This window comes from Rattus norvegicus, chromosome 1, assembly GCF_021556685.1.
Source record: "Rattus norvegicus strain SHRSP/BbbUtx chromosome 1, alternate assembly SHRSP_T2T, whole genome shotgun sequence".
NCBI lineage: Eukaryota > Metazoa > Chordata > Mammalia > Rodentia > Muridae > Rattus > Rattus norvegicus.
This window is the reverse complement of record NC_141534.1, coordinates 249,064,770-249,087,172: the sequence shown is the minus strand read 5'-3', so window position 1 is coordinate 249,087,172 and position 22,403 is coordinate 249,064,770. Positions and strand designations below refer to the sequence as shown.

The window sequence follows — 22,403 nt, the reverse complement described above, 5'->3', positions numbered from 1 at the left end:
CAGGTTTGACTACCACCCTCTAACTGTAGCTTCTCCTGAGGATTTTTCTTTTCTTTTCTTCTCTCCCTCCTTTTCCTCCGAGGGAGAGACTACAGTAATCCCTCTAGGACTGGCTGAAACATTCCGTTCTATTTCCACCTACTGGTAGGAAAAAAGAAAACAGTGCACTGCATTTCAGATGAGGCAAAGGGACCCTCAGATGCTCTGTTCCTACTGGTGCCTCTTTTATGGACCTCTCATGGACCTCTCATGGTAGCAGTTTAGCACAGAGGTAGAGAACTATAGGCTCTAGGGTCTGAAAGACGTGGATTCTAGGGTCTGAAAGACGTGAAAGACTTTACCACTGACCAGCCGGTGAGTCAAACACCCCATTGCCCTCCTTGAACAGCTGTTTCCTCTTCCATAGAGCCAGGTCCTAATGCCCCTGTCTTAGGGTGTTGCTGGAAAAAGTCTAAACAAATGAGTATTCAGCTTGACTCAGGAAATGGACTCCAACTCCTCTTGCTACAGGGTAAGTGCACTGGCTTCCACCCAGTTACAATATGAGGCAAAAAGTGATGCTTTGGAGGAAGGGAACTTTGGCAGCAGGATACAGGTTCAGTGAGGCCCTTCACCCTAGGTCATGATGCAGGCCCCTCCACATGCCCGGTCTCGCCCACTTTACTCGGGAAGAGGAAGTCACCTGCTGTCCCAATAGAAGTGCCAGCATATTTGTCCCATGATGTGCCATGTTTCCAGTCACAGACCCTAAATATTCCCCTTACTCAAAGGAAGGTAGGCTTTGCTGGAAACGACTGGATACCGATGCTGTTATCCTTGCAGGGACAGAGAGAAAGCCGCCAGCATTATACTCAGGACAAGCTGTCACCTTTCCACATGAATGGCTCTCCAAATCCAGTTATGGATTTGCCATCTAATTCTACACCAATTATATTTTCTCAAGTAAAGCAGCAGGAACATCAATTCCTAGGAAGAGAAGAAAAACTCGAGCAGCCCAGCGCTGTAAAGATAATTTGCTGCCACTATGTGTCATTCCCATCGGCCATTGGGGAAGGATGCAGCTGTCACAGACAATGTGATGGACGATGACAGAACAGGCTCAGGCTGCCCTGAAGGGTCTCTGAGTCCCGCTGCAGAAGAGGACAGGTCCCCAACTCATCAGCATCCAGCAAAGGTGCAAAACCACACAACGTAGTATATGGGGGAAAGGCAGATCTCAGAGAGCTGAGGACAGGGTTCGGGAAGAATCCTGTGGAGATTTCTGCTCCAGTTTTCATTAATATTATCTAAATTAAAAAAAAAAAACGCGTGTGTGTGTGTGTGTGTGTGAACTGAGGGCCCAGGCGAGCATGTGCCATAGTGTGTATGCAGATGTCAGAGGACAGCTTGTGGGAGTCAGTTGCTTCCTACCACCATCTGAGTTTGGGGTTCAAACTCAACTTGTTAGTACCCACTGAGATACTGTGTCATCTTGTTCCAGTTATAAGTTCTAGGATAAGGTTTGGGCCAAGAGAAGGAAGGAGAAAAGGGCAAGAAAAAAAATGAGATCCACAAGAGACAAGAACTGAGGCCAGGAAAACAAACAATCATGCACCCTAAAGGAAAGCAGTGCTTGCAACAGACCCCATGTTATCAGGGAGTCAATTTTCTACGTGATAACAAAGGGCTAGAGGGCTGGAGAGATGGCTCAGTGGTTGAGAGCACTGACTTCCAGAGGTCCTGAGTTCAAATCCCAGCCACCACATGGTGGCTCACAACCATCTGTAATGGAATCCGATGCCCTCTTCCGGTGTCTGAAGACAGCGACTGTGTACTCACAGAAGTGAAACAAATAAATCTTTAAGAAAAGAAGAAAGGACTAGGAATTGTTAACATAGTTATTTCACTTGGTATTTTGAAAAGCGTCCTTTAGGAAAATCAATGCTCAGTTCTGAAAAATAGAGCCGACTGGTACAAAATTGTGATCTGAAGAATCGAGGCAATTAGCCTGAGGAAATTGGATCAAGTGTCATCTTCCAAAGAAGATCACCGTAAAGCGGACCTGCTAGAAGGATGGTGTTATATTGTAGTCGGACAATCATAGTCACGCCATTGTAACGCCCATTTCGATTTTTCATTCAACAAAGTGGCACATAAAATGGCTTCATCTAAAGTAAAACCTGACCAGGTTGACTAAAACCAGGACATAAAACAGAGGGACCTTGTGTTTGTCGTCAGCTCTGGCAGGCAGGCCTAAGTGTTTGGGATGCTGTGTGACGGAGGCCTTTTAGGTCACAGCTGAACTCATTGTGACAATTGCTATTATGATTTGTTACAGGGATAGCTGTTGTGGGTGAGGTGGGCAGACCACGCCATCAGATGTGCTCAGCAGGGCCTCCCCTGACTTGAAACCTTCAAGGAAGTGGGCAGGAAGTGTAGATGAACTAAAACAGTCAGCTGGCTCCTCGGTACTAATTAGTGGAAATTTCTGGCATGTTTTGTCCTCTTCATGGTTTTCTATCCACTCTTTGTGTATTTCTATCTCCCCTAGGCGCATCTCCATTTCTGACTTCCTTCTCTCTATCATCTGAGAGCTAACACAAGACCCACTTTCCTTGACGCCATTCAGGACAAGCCCACACCCTCACTGAGCTCTGCTCTACTTCAGACACAGCATGTACACACCCACAAGGCAGTTATTCGTAAATAAGACCATATTTGCTCAGGGAAAATGCAATAAAAACGTCGGTTGGTGTCCTCAGGTAGCGCATAGAAATAAATGTAATGCTATGGCATTATGAAGCACTCTGTTCATTTAAACTGAACTGAACTGCTAGGGGGTAAAGGGAGGTCCTCTCAGAAAATGCTCAGAGTTGTGGGTAGAACTGGACAAGGAGGGACAAGAATAGAGCCAGGAAGGGTGGGTGTTCCCCAGAGCAAGAAGTTTGGAGAGGAGGGGACTCTGGGTACCATCTAACAGAAGAGACTTGTACCTGAAAATGTTGGGATGGGTGGGTAACGAGGGAAGGTATATAGGCATATTGCCTCTCCTGTAGCATCCCCTGGGCTTTCACCATATTCATACTGCTGCCCAGTGTTCCTGTCAGGAAAAGGAATACTTTGTGGAGAGCTCAAAGAGGAGGGTCACCTCCTGGCATTGGGTCATATTTACCTAGCTCTTGTTACTTCTGCAGTTCTAGGAATTCGACATAGCAAAAACAATACAGATGAATGTCAATGTTGATGCTGCAGCGGGGGAAACCTTGCTTACTTGTTCATAAGCAAAAAGTAACAAACGGAAATGCAGGGAGATGGTATCTGAAGACTTCCTCAGCTTCCTTCACAAGCTCAGACATCTGCAGGAATCACATAGGTATGAAAGGGTGATATGAATGAAGGGCAACGTGATGTGAATGGAAATTGTGGAGACTAAGGGTCCTATCAAGTTCAAAAACAAAACTGAAAAATGAAATCAAGATCAAAGGAGCAACAACAAAGGGAGCGATTGGGTGGCCAAGCCACAAGGTGACATTCTGGGGCTTGGAGTCATGAGTGGGATCAGAGAGAGAGAGAGAGGAGTAAGATTGTAGCCTGTTGGTCTGTGCACAGAGCTTGCTCAGCCTGGATGACCATGTGATCATAGATGTTAGTTTTACACACCTGGCAGGATGGCTAGGTTGTCTGGTCTCACTGCACTTCACTGGGGTCGCTGTGGAATGGATATGGGAACGTGTCCTCCCAGATTTGTGGGCAAACATAAGTGCCAGTCGGGGTGTAAAGTGTTTAGTACGGTACCTGGCATGTAGCATGTACAACGTTGCCATGAGGAAAGGACTGCTGTTAGCCAGTGTGATCAAAGAGGAAAAGGAAGTCACAGAGACAGGCAGGAGTCAGTAAAAAGACAGAAAGGTAATTGAAGGTAGACAGGGGACAGGAAATGGAGGGGCGGGATTTAGCAGCACTGAAGCAATACAGAATCCTGATTCTCCACATGTGAAGACCCAGGAGGAAGCTCCCCTTAGTCAAAGTGAACAGCAGGAGTAGTTGGGGGAAATGTTTCTGATGCAGAAAGGCTTAGAAGTTTTGTTCCAAAACAGTGTCTATCTGTGCCCTGGTGTCAGGTGCTGAGAACACTTAGGAAGCATCACTAACTACTTAGTACCTGGGCAACCAGAGCCAGGACTGAAGGGGGATAGAGAGAGAAAAATACCGCTTCGATGCACCTCTTTATTGGGATGGGGTCTCACCAGGTAGCCCGGGTGGGTCTCCAACTCTGTGATCCTCCTCTCCTAGTCTTCTGGCTGTGGCTTATCAGAGTACATAGCCAGGCCTGGCTTCACTAGTATTCTTTATATTTCTTTCTTTGTTTCTCAGGTTTTCTTTCTCTCTTTCTCTCTCTCTTTCTCTCTTTCTTTCTTTCTTTTCTTTCCTCACTCCTTCCTCCCCTCCCTCCCTCCCTCCCTCCCTCCCTCCCTCCCTTCTTTCTTTCTTCCTTTCTTTCTTTCTTTCTTTTTTTCTTTCTTTTCTTTCCTCGCTCCTTCCTCCCCTCCGTCCCTCCCTCCCTCCCTCTCTTCCTTCCTCCCTCCTTTCTTTCTTTCTTTCTTTCTTTCTTTCTTTCTTTCTTTCTTTCTTTCTTGTTTTGTTTTGTTTTCTTTGTTTTTATAAAATAGGATTTCTCTGTGTAGCCCTGGCCTTCCTGGAACTCACTCTGTAGACCAGGCTGGCCTTGAACTCAGAGATCTGCCTGCCTCTGCCTCCCAAGTGCTGGGATTACAGGTGTGTGCTGCCACCACCCGACAGGTATTGTTAACATTATTTATTAGCAAGCATTTGTTGGGGCAAACAGAAACTTACCTTCCACTAACAACAAAATAAGCACCTCAGACATAGTGTTTAAAACTAAGAGCAACTTTTTCCCCTTCCTGCCTTCCTTTCTCTCAAAGGAAGGTTCAGGCTGGCCTCAAAAAATTATATATATGTGCAAGGTTGGCTTCTGCTCACCTCTTTCTAAGTGCTGGAATTACAGCATGTCCCACCACACTCCCTGCTGGGATTACAAGTATGTTCACCACACTCTACACTGAGATTACAGGTGTGTTCACGCTCAGCACTGGGATAACATGTATGTCCACCATACTCAATTCTGGGATGATAGGTGTGTCCACCTCACTCAGTCCTGGGATTACAGGTGTGTACACCTCACTCAGTGCTGGGATTACAGGTGTGTTCACGCTCAGCACTGGGATAACATGTATGTCCACCATACTCAATTCTGGGATGATAGGTGTGTCCACCTCACTCAGTCCTGGGATTACAGGTGTGTACACTACACTCAGTGCTGGGATTACAGGTGTGTACACCTCACTCAGTCCTGGGATTACAGGTGTGTCCACCACACTCAGTGCTGGGATTACAGGTGTGTACACCTCACTCAGTCCTGGGATTACAGGTGTGTACACCTCACTCAGTCCTGGGATTACAGGTGTGTCCACCACACTCAGTGCTGGGATTACAGGTGTGTACACCTCACTCAGTCCTGGGATTACAGGTGTGTACACTACACTCAGTCCTGGGATTACAGGTGTGTACACCTCACTCAGTCCTGGGATTACAGGTGTGTACACCTCACTCAGTCCTGGGATTACAGGTGTGTCCACCACACTCAGTGCTGGGATTACAGGTGTGTACACCACACTCAGTCCTGGGATTACAGGTGTGTCCACCACACTCAGTGCTGGGATTACAGGTGTGTACACCTCACTCAGTCCTGGGATTACAGGTGTGTCCACCACACTCAGTGCTGGGATTACAGATGTGTCCACCACACTCAGTCCTGGGATTACAGGTATGTACACTACACTCAGTCCTGGGATTACAGGTGTGTCCACCACACTCAGTCCTGGGATTACAGGTATGTACACTACACTCAGTCCTGGGATTACAGGTATGTACACTACACTCAGTCCTGGGATTACAGGTGTGTACACTACACTCAGTGCTGGGATTACAGGTGTGTATACCACACTCAGTGCTGGGATTACAGGTGTGTACACTACACTCAGTCTGGGATTACAGGTGTGTACACCTCACTCAGTGCTGGGATTACAGGTGTGTACACCTCACTCAGTCCTGGGATTACAGGTGTGTCCACCACACTCAGTCCTGGGATTACAGGTGTGTACACCACACTCAGTGCTGGGATTACAGGTGTGTACACCTCACTCAGTCCTGGGATTACAGGTGTGTACACCTCACTCAGTCCTGGGATTACAGGTGTGTCCACCACACTCAGTGCTGGGATTACAGGTGTGTACACTACACTCAGTCCTGGGATTACAGGTGTGTACACTACACTTAGTGCTGGGATTACAGGTGTGTACACTACACTCAGTGCTGGGATTACAGGTGTGTACACTACACTCAGTGCTGGGATTACAGGTGTGTACACCTCACTCAGTCCTGGGATTACAGGTGTGTCCACCACACTCAGTGCTGGGATTACAGGTGTGTACACCTCACTCAGTCCTGGGATTACAGGTGTGTATACCACACTCAGTGCTGGGATTATAGGTGTGTACACTACACTCAGTGCTGGGATTACAGGTGTGTACACTACACTCAGTCCTGGGATTACAGGTGTGTACACCTCACTCAGTCCTGGGATTACAGGTGTGTACACTACACTCAGTCCTGGGATTACAGGTGTGTACACCTCACTCAGTCCTGGGATTACAGGTGTGTATACCACACTCAGTGCTGGGATTACAGGTGTGTACACTACACTCAGTGCTGGGATTACAGGTGTGTACACTACACTCAGTCCTGGGATTACAGGTGTGTATACCTCACTCAGTCCTGGGATTACAGGTGTGTATACCACATTCAGTGCTGGGATTACAGGTGTATCCACCACACTCAGTCCTGGGATTACAGGTGTGTACACTACACTCAGTGCTGGGATTACAGGTGTGTCTGCCACACTCACTGCTGGGACTACAGGTGTACTCATATTCAGCTCTGGGAGTACAGGTGTGTTCACACTCACCACTGGGATTACATGTGTGTCTGCCACACTCACTGCTGGGATTACAGGGTATGTCCACCACATTCAGTGCCAGGATTACACATGTGTTCACACTCAGTTCAAAAATAAGAGACTTCTGATGGATTTTTATGTCATGGATTTTTCAGTCGGGCATCCTGGTTGTTTGAAAATTAAGGGTCTTAAGGACATAGCTCGGTTTACTGAGTACTTGTACAGCATGCACAAACCCTGTACTTGCTCCCCAGCACCACATATGGCTGGCATGCATGTATGTAATACTAGAATTTGGTAGGTGACTACAGGAAAAATCAGAAGTCCAAGGTTGTTTTCTGTTACATAGTGAGTTCGAGGTCATCCTGGGACATATTAATCCCTATCTCAAAAGAAATATTCGGTTAGATAAGAAGATAGATTATTGTCATAGCATGCATATTTCAGTTTCACAACTCACTAACGGTTCTTACTGATGTCATAAGACCATTTGATGGATTGGGGCTGAAGCCTGTGGCTACACAGTTCCTCAATCCTAAGGAACTGGCTTGTTCCGGTAAGCATGCTTTATACAGTTCTTACTTTAAACAGAAGTCTTACATGATGAAGAGCAAATTTTTCCTTCCTGGTCATGTTAGGATTGCCCATGGAATGCTGAATTAAACAGAACTTTATTTCCAGTATGTTTGCAACGTCTTTTATGGAACTGAGCCCCAGATATGGCTTCTGCTCTGGCTTTGACTAGGTCATATTTTACACGTTGGAAGTCATGGTACTAAATGAATATATGTCCTCTGAGTAAATGGGTCTTTGGGGGACATCGGATACTCAAATAATAGCATCTCAGTTGGGTTTTTATAGAAAGTTTGACAGTTGTTGGGCAGATTGGGCCTTTCACACAAAGAAGGCTGCATGGGCAAAGAGAGAGAACAAAGCTGTAAACACAGAGCAGCCAGCCCAGCACTGCGGGTGCCCCTGAAGTCTGCAGAAAGGCTACAGCAGAGGGTCAAAGTGTGAGAAGTCCTGGTTAAAACCACACTGCCATACTATATAACTTCTGCTTGTATGGCCTCTGTCCTCCAAAATGCAAATCTCCCTTCTGCTGCTCCATGAGCTGGAGACTGACAAACTAGTCGTCACGGAGTTCCTTTGCCCTCATAGGTGGTGCCACTGGCAGGAGCACAGAGGGAGGAAGCTGGGGAGGAGAATTTGCTTCCTCTGCTCTTTCCCACTACCAGTTGTAAGCTGCATGCCTCTCTGCACTAATTACAGGTCAGCTAGCCCCTCTTCAGCCCTACTGGTGGCAGCCTTAAGATACTTCCCTGACCCTCATTTGTGTCCTACATACCACCACACCTCTGTAAATACCCCCTCTGTCAAATACTCTTCAGATCATCCATTTTGCTGACCCTCGTGTGCCCTACCTTGAACATTTAATTATAGGAGTTATGGGAACATTTTGACTGCACTTTCTGACTCATAGTTGGAGGACAGTTGAGGGAAAGAACGATCAAAGGCAGATCTTTATAAATAACACTTCCCAAACAGCAAGGGGTCTTGTTCAATATATGTATTCCAAAGGCCGACTGCCAAAGACTGATTCAGTAGGCCTGGAATAGGACCATCTTTTAAGTCAGGACTATGGAATCTCACAGTTGTCTGGGAATGCCAATCGGAATGTTAGCCAGGAACCCAGACAATATGTGAGTACCTGACATGTGGAAGGAGGAACATGCAGAGAGAGGGAGTTTTGTTTTAAGAAGACCAAAGAACAACTTTCCTTCACAGGTGGGCCAAGCAAAAGTGTAAAAAGGTAGTTAGTTAAAGGAATTCTGACTGTGTAAACTTTCTAGTGGAAGTAGGAGACAGGGCCACATACTGACACCAAAGGGGAAAGCCAGGGGACACAGGACTAAAGTGACACAGGTTTAAAATAGCCACCGTTGGGCTTAAGGAAGAGAACGATGGCAAAAGGCATTTTCAGACATCTTGGCAGAACTGACACAAGACTTTGGAACTGTGTGGCATCTAAGGGCTTCTGCCGTTTGTCTCCAGCAGGGCTCTGCAGACTTCGTACAGAACTGGAAAAGAAAATCATTTGATGGATTCCTTGTGGGAAGGTTGCAGAGCAGGCACAATGAAAAGAACAGGGCCCAGGATGTAAATACGCACTGGAGCTTGGGAGTAGCAGCAGGGAAAGGAGGGGGGAAGCCTCCCGAGGAGAGGATGCTGTCCTTGGTCCTGAACCACAGTTGCACACAAGAGCATAACCATTGGACTGTGAAGTTGGAAGTGAGTTGGCAGTTATTTCCTGCCTTCCCCTAATACTCCCACCATCCCAGAACGAGCATGTTCAAAGGTCATGTCCCCAGACCTATGATACCAAAAATACTGGTACCATACATGGCTTGCAAGCTGCATATAATCGTTTGTATTTGTAAGGATATAATTCCAACAGTCGGAACTATTACTTAGGAAGTTAAAATCAGTAAGTATTTTCTGAGTCTTCTACATACTAGAAATTGTGTTAATTCCAAAGGACAAAGACTTTTTTTTAAGAGAGAGAAAATCTATTAAGGTAGATCTTTATTTTCTTCCAGACAGAACACCAGAGGGTACCATACACCATCCCCTGTTCACCTTGTCCATGCTCTTTGTACAGTGACTGTTTCCAGGTTCACACTTGGTCTGCACTGGCCTTTCTTCTCCTTTCCATCTTTGTTATTACGCAATAGATGAGCTTGGATTCTCTCTCAGCTAGCCAGAGTACCAGAAAAACAAAACAAAACAAATAGAACACTGAAGTGTAGACATATTCTTCAGTAGGTCAAAGGAAGAGAAAAAGCTGAACACATTAGTTTTTATGTCACAATGCTACCTAGAAAGTCATCCCCAGGCAGAGAAGAAGACTGTTTCAAAGAGTTCAACAGCAGAAGGAACTTCCCCATAGGTAGCCATCTCTAAGAATGGTTTCCATAGCAGCCAACTACCCTCTCTGTGGTTCAGGGTGGCTGGTCTTTTCTCAAAGGGCCATAAATTAATTTGTTCTAAAAACCATTAATTAAAGGCCTTCTTTTATTTTGTAGGGCCCTACCAAAGTTCTGATTCACAGAGATAATTAAGTATGGTTTGCTGCCTTGGAAGAATGCACAACGTCAGGGGGAGTACAAAGAGTGCAGCAAGCTCTCTGCCTGCCACCTGACCAGAGCACACAGAAAGGCCAGGTGTGTGCTCACACTTTCAATCTCAGCACGCAGGAGGCTAGCACAAGATGGCTGCCATGAGCCCCAGGCTGGCCTGGGCTAGAAAGGGAGTTCTAAAACAGACTGAGCTATGGTATGAGATCTTGATTCAAGACAACATCAGCAAAGCATATAGTGAGGCATGGAGAGGGGAGTTTTGTTTTGATATGTAAATCTAGAACTGGAAGTGGGAACTCAAGGGCGGTTCCTCTTACCCAAAAGGCAATGACAGCAGAAAAAGCATGAGGTCTGACCTATAATGCGGAAGGTCAAGAGAAAGCCAGGCACTCTCTAGAAAGGAGTTCTACCTGATACAACTTTAAGTTTTCTCTCTCGGTCTAATAGATGTGCATAAGCTGGTTGTAGCCACTCAAGTTTAGTGAGGTTGATTAGTTAGTTTGACAGTAACTGTCCCGGCGCAGGACAAGTGGCAAATTTGCTAGACTTTTTTATTTAAAGCTACACTGTCCTCAGAATAAACATAAGGATGCAATACATACAGTGTGTACATGTGGGTTTCTACTACACATATCACATATGAGCCAGGTGAAAAGTGATCAGTTCATCCTAACCTGTGGCTTAGAGTGTATGCAAAGTAACTGTGCTCGTGTGATCATGACATATCACCCTCCGCATCCTGAAATTCTTTAGACTCTGTTTGATGACACTGTCATTGTTTTACTAGTACTAAGGTGTTTTTCTATCATGCCTTCTTTTCTCCTGATATCAACATGGCACATGCTAATAAGCTTAGAAAGAAACATTGGGTAAGACTAAAGACATTGGATTCTTTACCTGGTAGTGATAGGGCAGGCAGTGCCACAGTATCTGGATACCAGGTGCAAGTTGTTTTTAATTTGATGTTTGACAAGTTTTGTAATAAAATTATGGCTGGAAACAAAAAGTTGAAAATAACGAGCTGCTGTTAGAGCCTCAAAGAAAGAAAAGAAAAGAAAAGAAAAGAAAAGAAAAGAAAAGAAAAGAAAAGAAAAGAAAAAGTTGTTATCCAAAGCTAGCAAGTGTCAGGAATGAAGGGTGGTCCAGGATCTAAGAAGTCACGGGAGCAGAAAAGGACACATGAGTCAGCAATCCAGTGCAACCCAAGGGACTGGAGCTAGAGTTGTGGATAAAGAAATTCAGAAACTCATATTTCAGTAACCAAAGGAGACAAAGTTCTGGTATTCTTGTCAAATAAAAACAGAGATTGAGTGAGCAATGAGGTGACAAATGAAATGATGACAAATGACCTTAAGAGACAAGCTAGAAGACCTAAGCATGAGTGGCTTCCCTGAGGAAGGCCAAGTGGGGACAGTAGACATGGCTACTATATGATCTCAGGAAAGAACAAGAATAAGGGGAAAAGTTCAGGTCATTCTTTAAGGAAGTTACAGACCAGATCATGAAAACCTCTGGCCTCTCATCTCAGACAATTCTCAGGGCTCTATCAAGATCAAGCTGCAACTGAAGAGCTCTTCCTTCTGATATGATGTCTTCAAAACTCCTCCACAGGTCAGTCACACAGCCATAGGTAGCACTCAGCACTCCTACTACAGTCACCATTTTTCCTTATGAAAGCTTTCTTTTCAGATAGAAGCCCGAGAGACGATGAGTTACTTGTCCAAGATCATTTCTCAAAAAGGCAGCGAAGCCAGGACTAGAGCCACTGCTTCCAATGTCAAGGGCAGAGAAGATGAATGCATACATGTTTCCTACTCAACTTACTTTCTCTACTCTTACATAGTTCAAGACACAAAACAAGAAATGATGCTGAACCTACAGTGGGCTGGGTTTCCACATCAAATAACTTGATTAAGATAGTTCCCCACAACTGACCCAGGGCTCCAACTGCATATGTAGCCAAGGATAGCCTTGTTGGGCACCAGTGGAAGGGGAAACCCTTGGTCCTGCCAAGGTTGGACTTCCAGTGCAGGGGAATGTTGGGGGTGGGTGGGTGGGTGGAGGGACACCCTTATGGGGGAGAGGGAAGGGATAGGGGGCTTATGGACAGGAAACCGGGAAAGGGAATAACATTTGAAATGTAAATAAAGAAATATATCCAATTAAAAAAAAAGATAGTTCCTCACAGGTGTGCCGACAGACTGTCTTCCCAGGAGAGATTCTATGCTGTTGAGCTAACAATGAAAACTGCCACACTAACTAGCTTCTGATCTCATCAATATCATCACTCTGAGTTAGAGATAAGACAAAGATATTTTATAGCGACATAAATGTGTGAAATATAGAAACACAGGGGGCAAGGTGTCATGGTACAGGCAAAGTCAATTATCTGTGATGTAAAGAAAGATCAAAGCTCAATCAAATCAATGCCGAGGCCTCCAGCTGAGTCCCCACTCACTTCTGAATTACCTCACCTGCCTCCCCACTCTCATTCCTATACGTCTGGGTTTTGTTCACCCCATATTGTCCACCTCAGGACCTTGGTACATGATACTCTGCCTGGAATACACCATCCTCTTCCAATCCCCCTTGATTCAACAGCTGCTACTGATTTCCTAATACCACAGAAGCCTCACCGTTGACACTTCTTCGTTGGCTTGTTTGTTGTTTTGGTTTTGGTTTGGGTTTGGGTTGGGTTTTTGTTTGTTTGTTTGTTTCTTTCTTTCTTTTTGTTTGTTTGTTGTTTTTGTTTTTAATTTTGTTTTTAAGGTAGTGTCTTTCTATGTACCTGTGGCTGGCCTGGAACTTGCTTTATACAGTAAACTGGCTTTGAGGTCACAGAGATCTGTCTCTGTATCCTGAGCACTGGGATTAAAGGCATGTACCACCTATGTGGGGGGGGTCTCTATTCGAAGTGTTAGTCTAGAATGTGATGTGAGATAGCAATGAGACAGGGCAAGACTACAGCAAGGATTTTATCCTGTGACAGCCACAGGGAAGTGGCCATTCAGTTATCCACTCCCAGAAAACCAAACATCCACCTTTCCCAGAGCTGGTAGAACTTCCACACACAGAGACATCGGGATCCAAGATGTCTACAGTGAAAAACAAAAGTGCCGTCCAGGAAAGGAGCAGAGCTGGAGGAAGTGATGAGCGAGGCAGACATGCAGGGAGTCTGCCAGCAGAGCAAGCATTTAAAGGGAAGGGGCAGAGGCAGGGTCTGGGTCAGGGACTGAGGGTTGAGGGTTGAGGAAAGAAGAGTTCAGGTGGGGAGGGACTGAACTTGTTTGGGGTCTGGGCTGAAGGTGGTAGGAGAAAGGGTCTGTGTGTAGAGACCAGGCAAGAAAGGAGAATGATGTAGTGGAGGGAAGGAGGGAGATAGGATATGAAAGGAATCGAGGACACCAGGGAAGACATCTATTAGGCGATCTGGTAACAGCACTGCATGTTTTTATGAGGTTCAGAAGTGCAGCGTCGGGAATCCTGTGGTGATTCATGTGCTTTCCTGGAACCTGATGTGTTGCCAAGATCCGCTGCAGAACACCGTGGCCTGGAGAGTGAATTCAGAAATGACTGACTGTGTTGTTTAGCAGCCAGCTCAAAATCTGGGAAGGATCTTCCAGAGGTGGAAGGTGGATACTAGCACCCAGAAGCCCAAGACACTCAGATTTTCCAACTTTCTACTTAAAGGCTAAGAAAGATGTCACTGCAATCTAAAGAAAAGCCAAGAGAACAATAGTTAACACATGTTGAGTATTTCATATCTACCAGGCATACTGGAAATTAGGATGCGCTCTGAAAATTCTTATTTAATTCTCCCATGATTCTGACCAAGTAGACGCAAGACTTGTAACTGTTTTACAAAAATAAAGACTCACAGAAGTCAGTTACAAGCAAGACATTTTGTTTTTTTGAGTTGGGACCCGAACTCAAGCCATCTAAACCTAGTGCCGTACACCCTGAACCCACAGCTCTAAATAACAAAAACTAACTTACAAGCACTCAGTGCTTACCCTGTGAATTAAGTAGTATCACAAATGCTGTGTATTTGTTAACTATTTTATTCCATACAGCTCTGAGAGCTATTCCTCCAAGGTCAAGAAGTCTGCACAGAGATACAAGGCTATCAAGAGAGTGAGCCTGGGTTTCAGGCTGGATGGCTTGCCTCAAGAGTCGCCTCTTAGTCCAGTGCTTGTGGTATAAACGATTAATCCCAGCAGTGGGAAGCAGAAGCAGGTGGATCTCTGTGAGCTTGAGGCCAACCTGGTCTACAGAGTGAGTTCCAGGATAGCCAGAGCTACACAGATAACCCCTGTCTCAAAGGAAAAAAAATAAAACCCGAAAAGAGTCTGCTCTTAATTCTTGTGCTAACCCTTTCACATGACATTCCTCCACAGAATTAACGTCTATACTTTAGTTTGCAATGTGCTACAAATTAGATGCCAATGGGAGTTAAAGATGTAGCTCACTGGGTGGAGCCCTTGCCTTGTTTGCTTTGGGGTGATCTGGGCCATTTCTCTTAAATAACTATGTTCCCTGGTGTTCTTACTTCCTCTCATCTCCTTGTTCCCTCTTCCACAGTGTTCTCCCCTTCCAGGTCTCCACGTCTAGGCCATCCCTCCTAGGTAGCCTAGTCTCCAACTGAACTCAGTTGCCACCACCAGAAACACAAATGAGCAAATAAATGAGATAGATCATGGAGCCAGGCAAAACTTCCACTTCCTTACTCCTTGCACAAAATGATCACACTCTCAAGCCTTAGATTTTATGTATTAGTTTACATGTATGGGCATTTTGCCTGCATGTGTGTCTGTGTATCATAGGCACACTTAGTGCCCTTGGATCCCATAGGACTGGGGTTACAGATGGTTGTGGGTTGTCATGTTCATTCTGGGAATTGAGCCCAGGTCCTCAGGAGGACGTAGTGCTCTTAACTCCCGAGGTATCTCTCCAATCCCAGGACTATCTTCTTGAGAGTAACTATAAAAGCTCACTTCTCATTGGCTGATGACTTTCTCTCACCAGAAGAAAACACAACTATGTTATCTCCATCTGTTACCATCTTCCTACACCACTGGTTTTTCTCAGGCTTGTCTCAGGAAGAAACAAGACCGGGTAAGGTTGCTCGCCCCAAAACTAAACCAGAAAATGGATTTTGCTTATACCATGCCACCCAAACATCTAGCACCTTCACTCATGACTTCCCCTCCACCAAGACTTCAGAGGCAAATTCTCTACAATTCCCTCAGTCACACAGCAAAGGAACATAGAAGTTTCACAAAAGCTGAAAGGGGGGCAGAAAAAAAAACCCAGTCTAAATCCGGTAATTGTGCCCAGGTTCATGCTAGCATTAATGCATCCCAGCTGCAAAAAAATATTTCCTACTTTGCAATCAGAGAGTCCAAGAGTTCAATATAAACTCACTAATCCTTGTAATTTTCTTGTAAGGCAAGCCACAGAGTACTCATTTCTCCAAGGCACAAGGAAATGAAATCTTGCCAAGCTCACAAAGCTAAGAAACAGACATTTAAAGGCAGGGAATCTTATTTCTGATACTCCCCTACATTCTTTGTGCTTACTATTTTCCAAATGACCACAACCTTTAATGCTTCTATCTGTTGAGGACTTTATCTAGCCGAGTTTCCAAAAGGGATGACGATAACGGTGATGTAATCTGTCTTCACCAAGCACGTACTGGATGACAAGTGTTAAGCTCATATACCTATCGTCACTCAGGACTTACACCCACATTGGAAAGAAGTAGCAGGGCCACCTTCACTGCACAGGGCTGAAGGCAGGACAAACGATGACACCTGACCCAGGCTGACACACACTGAGCCTTCCTTTCAGAGCCATGCTGTCCCTTACACTACCGAAGCCCTGATCAACATATGTCATGCAATCATTAAAGGCATGAAAATAAGAGACGTGAGAGTCCACAAGGATATTGACTTAGTTGCCTTTTCAAAATGGTGGATAGAATGCACAAATAGCCCTTGCAATAAAATTCGGTGTCGTTTAAACAAACCCAGATACTTTCTTCAGAATCCATAAAGATGTCACTTAGAAGTCACTGAAGAGCAGAAAAGGAGCACTCAAGTGCTTGACTTAAAACAGAGACCACTCATTACACACACACACACAGTCACACACACAGTCACACACACACACTGAATAAATAAAATGGAGCTAGAAAAGCAATATAGTGTCAAACATTTCAACAATATAATAAATTCACCCTTGAGCAAGATGGAAGTTAAATGTTAAATGATGTCCCTGTTGTTAAAAGATCTCTGTCCACCCGGTACAACAGCCCCAGAGTACATAAGATGAGCACACAAGGGGTTGGGGATTTAGCTCAGCAGTAGAGCGCTTGCCTAGCAAGCACAAGGCCCTGGGTTCAGTCCCCAGCTCCAAAAAAAAAGAAAAGAAAAGAAAAGAAAAAAAAAGAGGCCGGCAAGATGAGCACACAATGCAAATAGTTCCAACACATGAAACAACGTGTCATTTTCTCAGTCCCATATCCCAAGGTGATCGATCACCCAGCCAGCTCTATCAGGCTTCTCGCTATCCTTCTAGACTGCAGCCTGTCACTTGTACCTCTGCACATCTCTTTTGCACACCAAAACAATACCGTCTACTTCTTCTGAGAGATCTCCACCCTGAAACACTGAAGGTTCTTCCTTCTCCCTCCAAAAACAGACCTCACGAGTCATGTAACACCATAACCCTTCCTCTACATTTCTATAGACACCACAGGGGTTAGTGTTGATGTTCTGTTTCCACCTCTGGCCGTCTGGACCTCAGTCCCAGTCTCTGAAGCAGTTCTGTCTGGTGCCCTACTGCACAGACAAGCAAGCCATCCCTTTCTTACGGTTTCTACACCCATGAACTCATGAGGCTGCCTATTCCACGCATTCCAAGCTCACTGTTCTTCCCTTTTCTTGTGTCTAATTTTCTCTCTCTCCCCCAAGCCTGCATGTCCATTCAAACTTCTTTTACCTCTTTCCCTTGCACATAGTCACCAACCTCGGAGGCTTATACTACGATCTGGATCTGAATTGACCTCCTCAGGCTCTTGTTTTAAACACCGGGTCTCCAGCTACATAGCACTATCTGGAGAGGAGTCATAAGTCTCAAGAGGTAAGACCTTACTGGGCAAGAAGTGTCATAGGCAGTGGGTTCTAGCAAGCACATCATCCCTGACCAGCTCTTCTACCTGAGTCTGGGCTTTCTGATCTGTTACGATGTGAGCAGCATTGGCCACAGGCTAGAGCCACCATCACCTGTGTTGTTTCCCTATGCCTCCCTCACTACTGAACCCAAAAATATATATTTCTGTAAATAAGGTCACAGAAAGAGAAAAAGAAACAGACATAGCTGGGCCTATAAGAGTATATACCTGGATCTGTAACTGAGGGCCTAACAAGCTGCACGTACATATTTTCACATTGTGTGCTATTCAAACATTTGTGAGTTAAGAGGCTAATGACACCATTCTTTCTCAGAAGCCCAGCAGATGGCTTTAACTGTGTGGGGGTGGGGGTGGGGGTGTGTGTGTGTCTTGTTTTTGTATGTTTTTATTTTTATTTCTAATCAGCAAGGTTGTGTTTATTAGAAACTTTTCCCTTATTCTTTTACAGAGAATGGCAGAATTGTCTAGAAGAAGTGAGGCTCCACTGTAAGATCAACCCTCCATTCTTATCAGGAGAGGATTAGCATGAAAGGCGGGTTTGAGAGTATGTTCTAGATCAACAGAACACACACCTTCAGGCTCCCTTCAGACGACTCACTCAAGATCCAAATCGATGGAGGAAAGAGATGCTTGTTCTATGGACAAAGAGAATCCAGACAACCCACGGAAACTCTTCCTTCATGGAAGAACTTGGCACATGTCTACGTGCCCTACAATGTTCCAGAAAGGTGTGGAGCAAATATGACACACATGTTTCCCACACTTTATTATCATGGAACATTTAGCTCAAAAAAAAAAAAAAAAAAAAACATCTTCCAGGGCTAGAATTCCACAGACCAAGTATAAGAGAGGTTGCTATGGTTACTGACATCTCCATTGGTGAAGTTCTCAATTACAGGAGCAGGGATGGTCCTGAGACCATGCTCCACACCTCTCCAAAAGATATACTTACAACAGCTAGTGTCTGTGGGGTGATTGACAATTTTTTGCAAGTATTTTAACATGTAGTAGCAAGCAATACGAGGGTTACATCTTCACTTTAAAATAGTTCTCTGTTGCTACTGAAAGTGAGTAACTGTCCATTCTTCCAGAATTTACAGAAAATTAAGTTAATGGACAGAAAGCAGGAGAAGGAAGTAGTTGCATTAACCATCTGTGAACCTGGGAGAGGACGCCAAATCCCAAAGGAGGTGTGCAAGCTTTGTGGATGCCTCCACTTTAGCCTGGTGAAACAAGAGCCGAAAAGGCATCCATCCACACGGTGTAAGATCAACAATATACTACAGAGGGACACAGTTAATTCACATCGTTTCAAGGTCACTACGTTTGTGGTGATTTGTTACACAGTAATAGACAACTAGCCTAATTTTTCTTAGGGTCTCATTTGAAAGGACATGATTGGAGCCATGAGCAACCCTTGGTAGAAGGCTGGTTGCTAACTGATACTGTGTGAATGTGAATCCCCACAGGCTTCTATGTTCAAGTACTTGTTCCCCAGCTGGCAATAAGTTCGAAACCCTTAGGAGATGGAGCCCGGCTGGAGGAAGTGGGTCACTGGGGCAAGAGCAAGAATGAGTACTGGGGATCATATTCCAGCCCTGCATCCTGCCCCAGGTTCTGTTTCCTAATCAGTACTATGCTACAAGCAGCTGCATTAAGCTCCCACCCTGCTGGAGAATCTTAGCTGCCATGCCTTTCCTCCCATGATGGCCTATGTTCTCTCAAACTGTGAGCCAAAATAATTCTATCCACCCAGAAGTTGCTCCTTTCAGATATTGTATCATATCCTTCTTAGAGGTAATCGTGGATCTTAAAATATATCTCTACCCTTAGATCAATCACTTCACATTTTGGAATTTTAGAAGAAATAACTACAGGTGCATAGAGACGCCTGAGTTTGGGAGCAATGCAGAAACTGAAGATGCAGTCGTGGTAACCTGGGAAAGGGTCCAATAGTAGGCGGAATTTAACGTTGGCTCCTCTTTTTGTGGGGCAGAGGTTAGCAAGGAGGGTCTAACAGCTCTTCCTTCGTGGAACTTTCCGGGGTGCTGGCATCTTTTAGTCTGCTTGGGTTTGGTTTAATTCTCATGGGGAAGATGAGCAGTGCTGTGCCCATCCATACCTGAAGCCAGGAGCTTACTGTCCCCACTTGTCTGGTAGGACTTCCCTCACTGTGCCCAAGGCTCAGACTCACAGGCTCCTTAGGTGAGTCAGACATCTGTACTGACAGTAGGAATCCATGGTTTCTTCAACTTGGACTCAAGAAATTTATAAATCTGAATCTCACATTCTAAATATAATGTTTGAAATAGCTACTAGATGGGCTAGGGAGGCTCATTGGATAAGGCCTTGGCTCTCCAATTAGGAGGAGCTTAAATTCCCAGAACTCAGGCAAAGTTGCGCACATGTTTAATCACAGTGTTCACAGCAGGACTGCAGTGTCTCCAGCTGCACAAGCATCAGAGAGACCCTGACTCAAACAGGGAGGAAGGTGAGGGCTGACATCTAAGGTTGTCCTTTGACGCAAACACTGTAGTGCAATGTATGTATACATCACACACACACATACATAATAAAAATAAAATACAGTCATAAAATGGCTACTTAATCAAGTGGGCCTCCTCCGTTTACGAAGAATCCTTGCCATCTCATCCTCATTCAGACACTAGAAGGGTGGCTGCTGGTTCTGTGGCTAGCACCAAAACAGCTCTAATTCCTGGCTGAAATGCCACTCCTACCCCCTTCCTCAGTCTGCGACTGAACGCGGTTCTAAGACAGAGCCCTCTCCATGGAGAAGCACTTCCCACCTATTCATTTCCAGTGCTGTCCAGTCTTTCTTGAGGACCTGCAGCATGCTGTGAGTCCAAAAGCTAATGCTAATCCTAGCCAGAGGCTAAGGAAGGTGACCTACATTAACAAGTACCATGTGGCAGGGTAGCGATCCCTCATGTGCTGAAGATCACTCACTCAGAGTGCACACATCCATCTGCTCCAGCACAGTCCTCATTACTAGAAGTCCTGGAAGACAGCATAATGATAATAGCAATGGCTACATCTGCTGAGCAGTGTTTACCTGCCCTGCATATAGCTCTTGCAGCCCATCCGGTCCTCGCAGTTCTCTGAATGAGTCGTGATTTTCATCATTCTCTCTTTTCAGGTGTGAAAGCCAGAAGCTTAGGGAGATCAGGAAAATTGCTGCCAATGGCTGCAATGCTGTAGCTGGCAGGACAGCCAGGAGGTGAGTGCCTGACCCCTAAGTGCCTGCTAGACAGCCTGTGTGATGCACGCCATCACCATGTGACAAAGGCGAGAACTGAAAGCCCTTCCAGAATGGTTCGCTTTAGGGATGTCCCCTGAGACGGTACACTTGAAGTTGAGTGGAAGATTTACAAACCTACCCAGAACGATTCGTGGGCAATGGTAGGTGGCTCCTTCTAGTCCAGCCTGTTTCAATTTGCAAGCACCAAATAAACCTTTAGTCATGGAGTCGGAGAATAATAAAATAAAAATGAAAATGAATCCGTGGGGAAATACCGTGAGTCACACATCACCGCTAGGATACTTTCAGTCTTCAAACGTTGCTGGTCTTTGTTTTAGGGCAACTACCAGTTGAGCAGAAATGAGATGCGCTCAGTCCCTTCATCCCCAAAGCAGCGATCAACTCTGCAGCCCAAGAAGAAAAGATGTGGTGGATGCTCTGACCTTTTTTTTTTTTTTAATTAAAAAGAGAAAGTTAGAAAGGGATGAGGGGAAATTGTCTGCCTTTGTGTTTAAGGAAATAAAATACTGGTATGTTTAAATTGCAATGCGGTGCCTGGACGCGCTTTTACCAGGATTTTAACTTTCTTCAAAAGCATCTGTAAAAGAAATTACTAATAAAAAAATACTCCACAGCCAATTTTACAGTCGAGCAACACAAACTCAAGGATTTATGGACTGCACCTCATCTGCCTTCACTCTCTAAGAAGGAAGAGGTAGGGTGAGAAAAACCACAATTATCTCTTTTTAAATATGGGTTACGTCCTCAAGGGTTTGCATTTAGGGACCAGCAACCATCATATCCGGTTGTTATTGATACTTTGTGTTGACTCGACTGAACGACACTCAGGTACAGAAACACACACAATCGCTATCACCAAGTGACCACCAAGCAGATGAGCTTGCACAGGGAACCTCTGTGCAAAGCATTTTTCTGGACATACAGGTTACCTTGTTAAGAATCAATGGCTCCTGATCAAACCTTAAAGCAAAAGAATTCAAGGGATAGAGACTAAACCCACAAAAATTTAGGGAATACGGACAGAGCAAATAGAACAGGAAGAAGCTAATCATTTTAAATCGTATGCACTGATTTTGGTATAAGAAACATGTGTTAGTTTGAGGTTTTAAATTTGTTTATTTTTATAATTGAAGCCTAAAGGAAATTTAAAAGAATATATCTGAGGATGTTTAAGGGTCAAATGCGTTGATCCATAGCCTGTCTGCAGGCTGTGTCCTGACAGTAAGAATACTGTTCCTCAGTCTGTCGGGTTTTATGTTGAAGTCTCTGATCCACTTGGACTTGAGTTTTGGGTGGGGTGATAAATATGGATCTATTCACATTATTCTATATACAGACACCCAGTTAGACAAGTACCATTTGTTTCATATGCTTTTATTTTTCCACTGTGTATTTCTGACTTCTTTATAAAAATTTAGATGTCAGTAGTTATGCAGATTTACATCTGGGTCTTCAATTCAATCCCATCCATCAACCTGTCTGTTTATACCAATACCATACAGTTTTATTACCGTAGCACTGGAGTATAGTTTGAGATCAGGAATGGTGATGCCTCTGGAAGTTCTTTTGTCTTACGGGATTGTTTCAGCTCTCCTGGACAATTTGTTTTCCCATATGACGTTGAGAATTGTTCTTTCAAGGTCTGTGAAGAGTTGTGCTAGAATTTTGATGGAGATTGTGTTGAATTTGTGGATTGATCTTGGTGAGGTGGCCATTTTTATTGCTATTCCTACAGATCCATGAGCCTGGGAAATCTTTGCATCTTCTGAGATC

The 22,403-nt window shown here is 44.8% G+C and overlaps 1 protein-coding gene across 1 annotated transcript in view; it reads right to left on the bottom strand.

Annotated features, from left to right (window-relative positions):
* Positions 1-22,403, bottom strand: part of Plce1 (phospholipase C, epsilon 1) — a 307,957-nt gene that overhangs the window by 218,835 nt on the left and 66,719 nt on the right. The window lies entirely within an intron of this gene.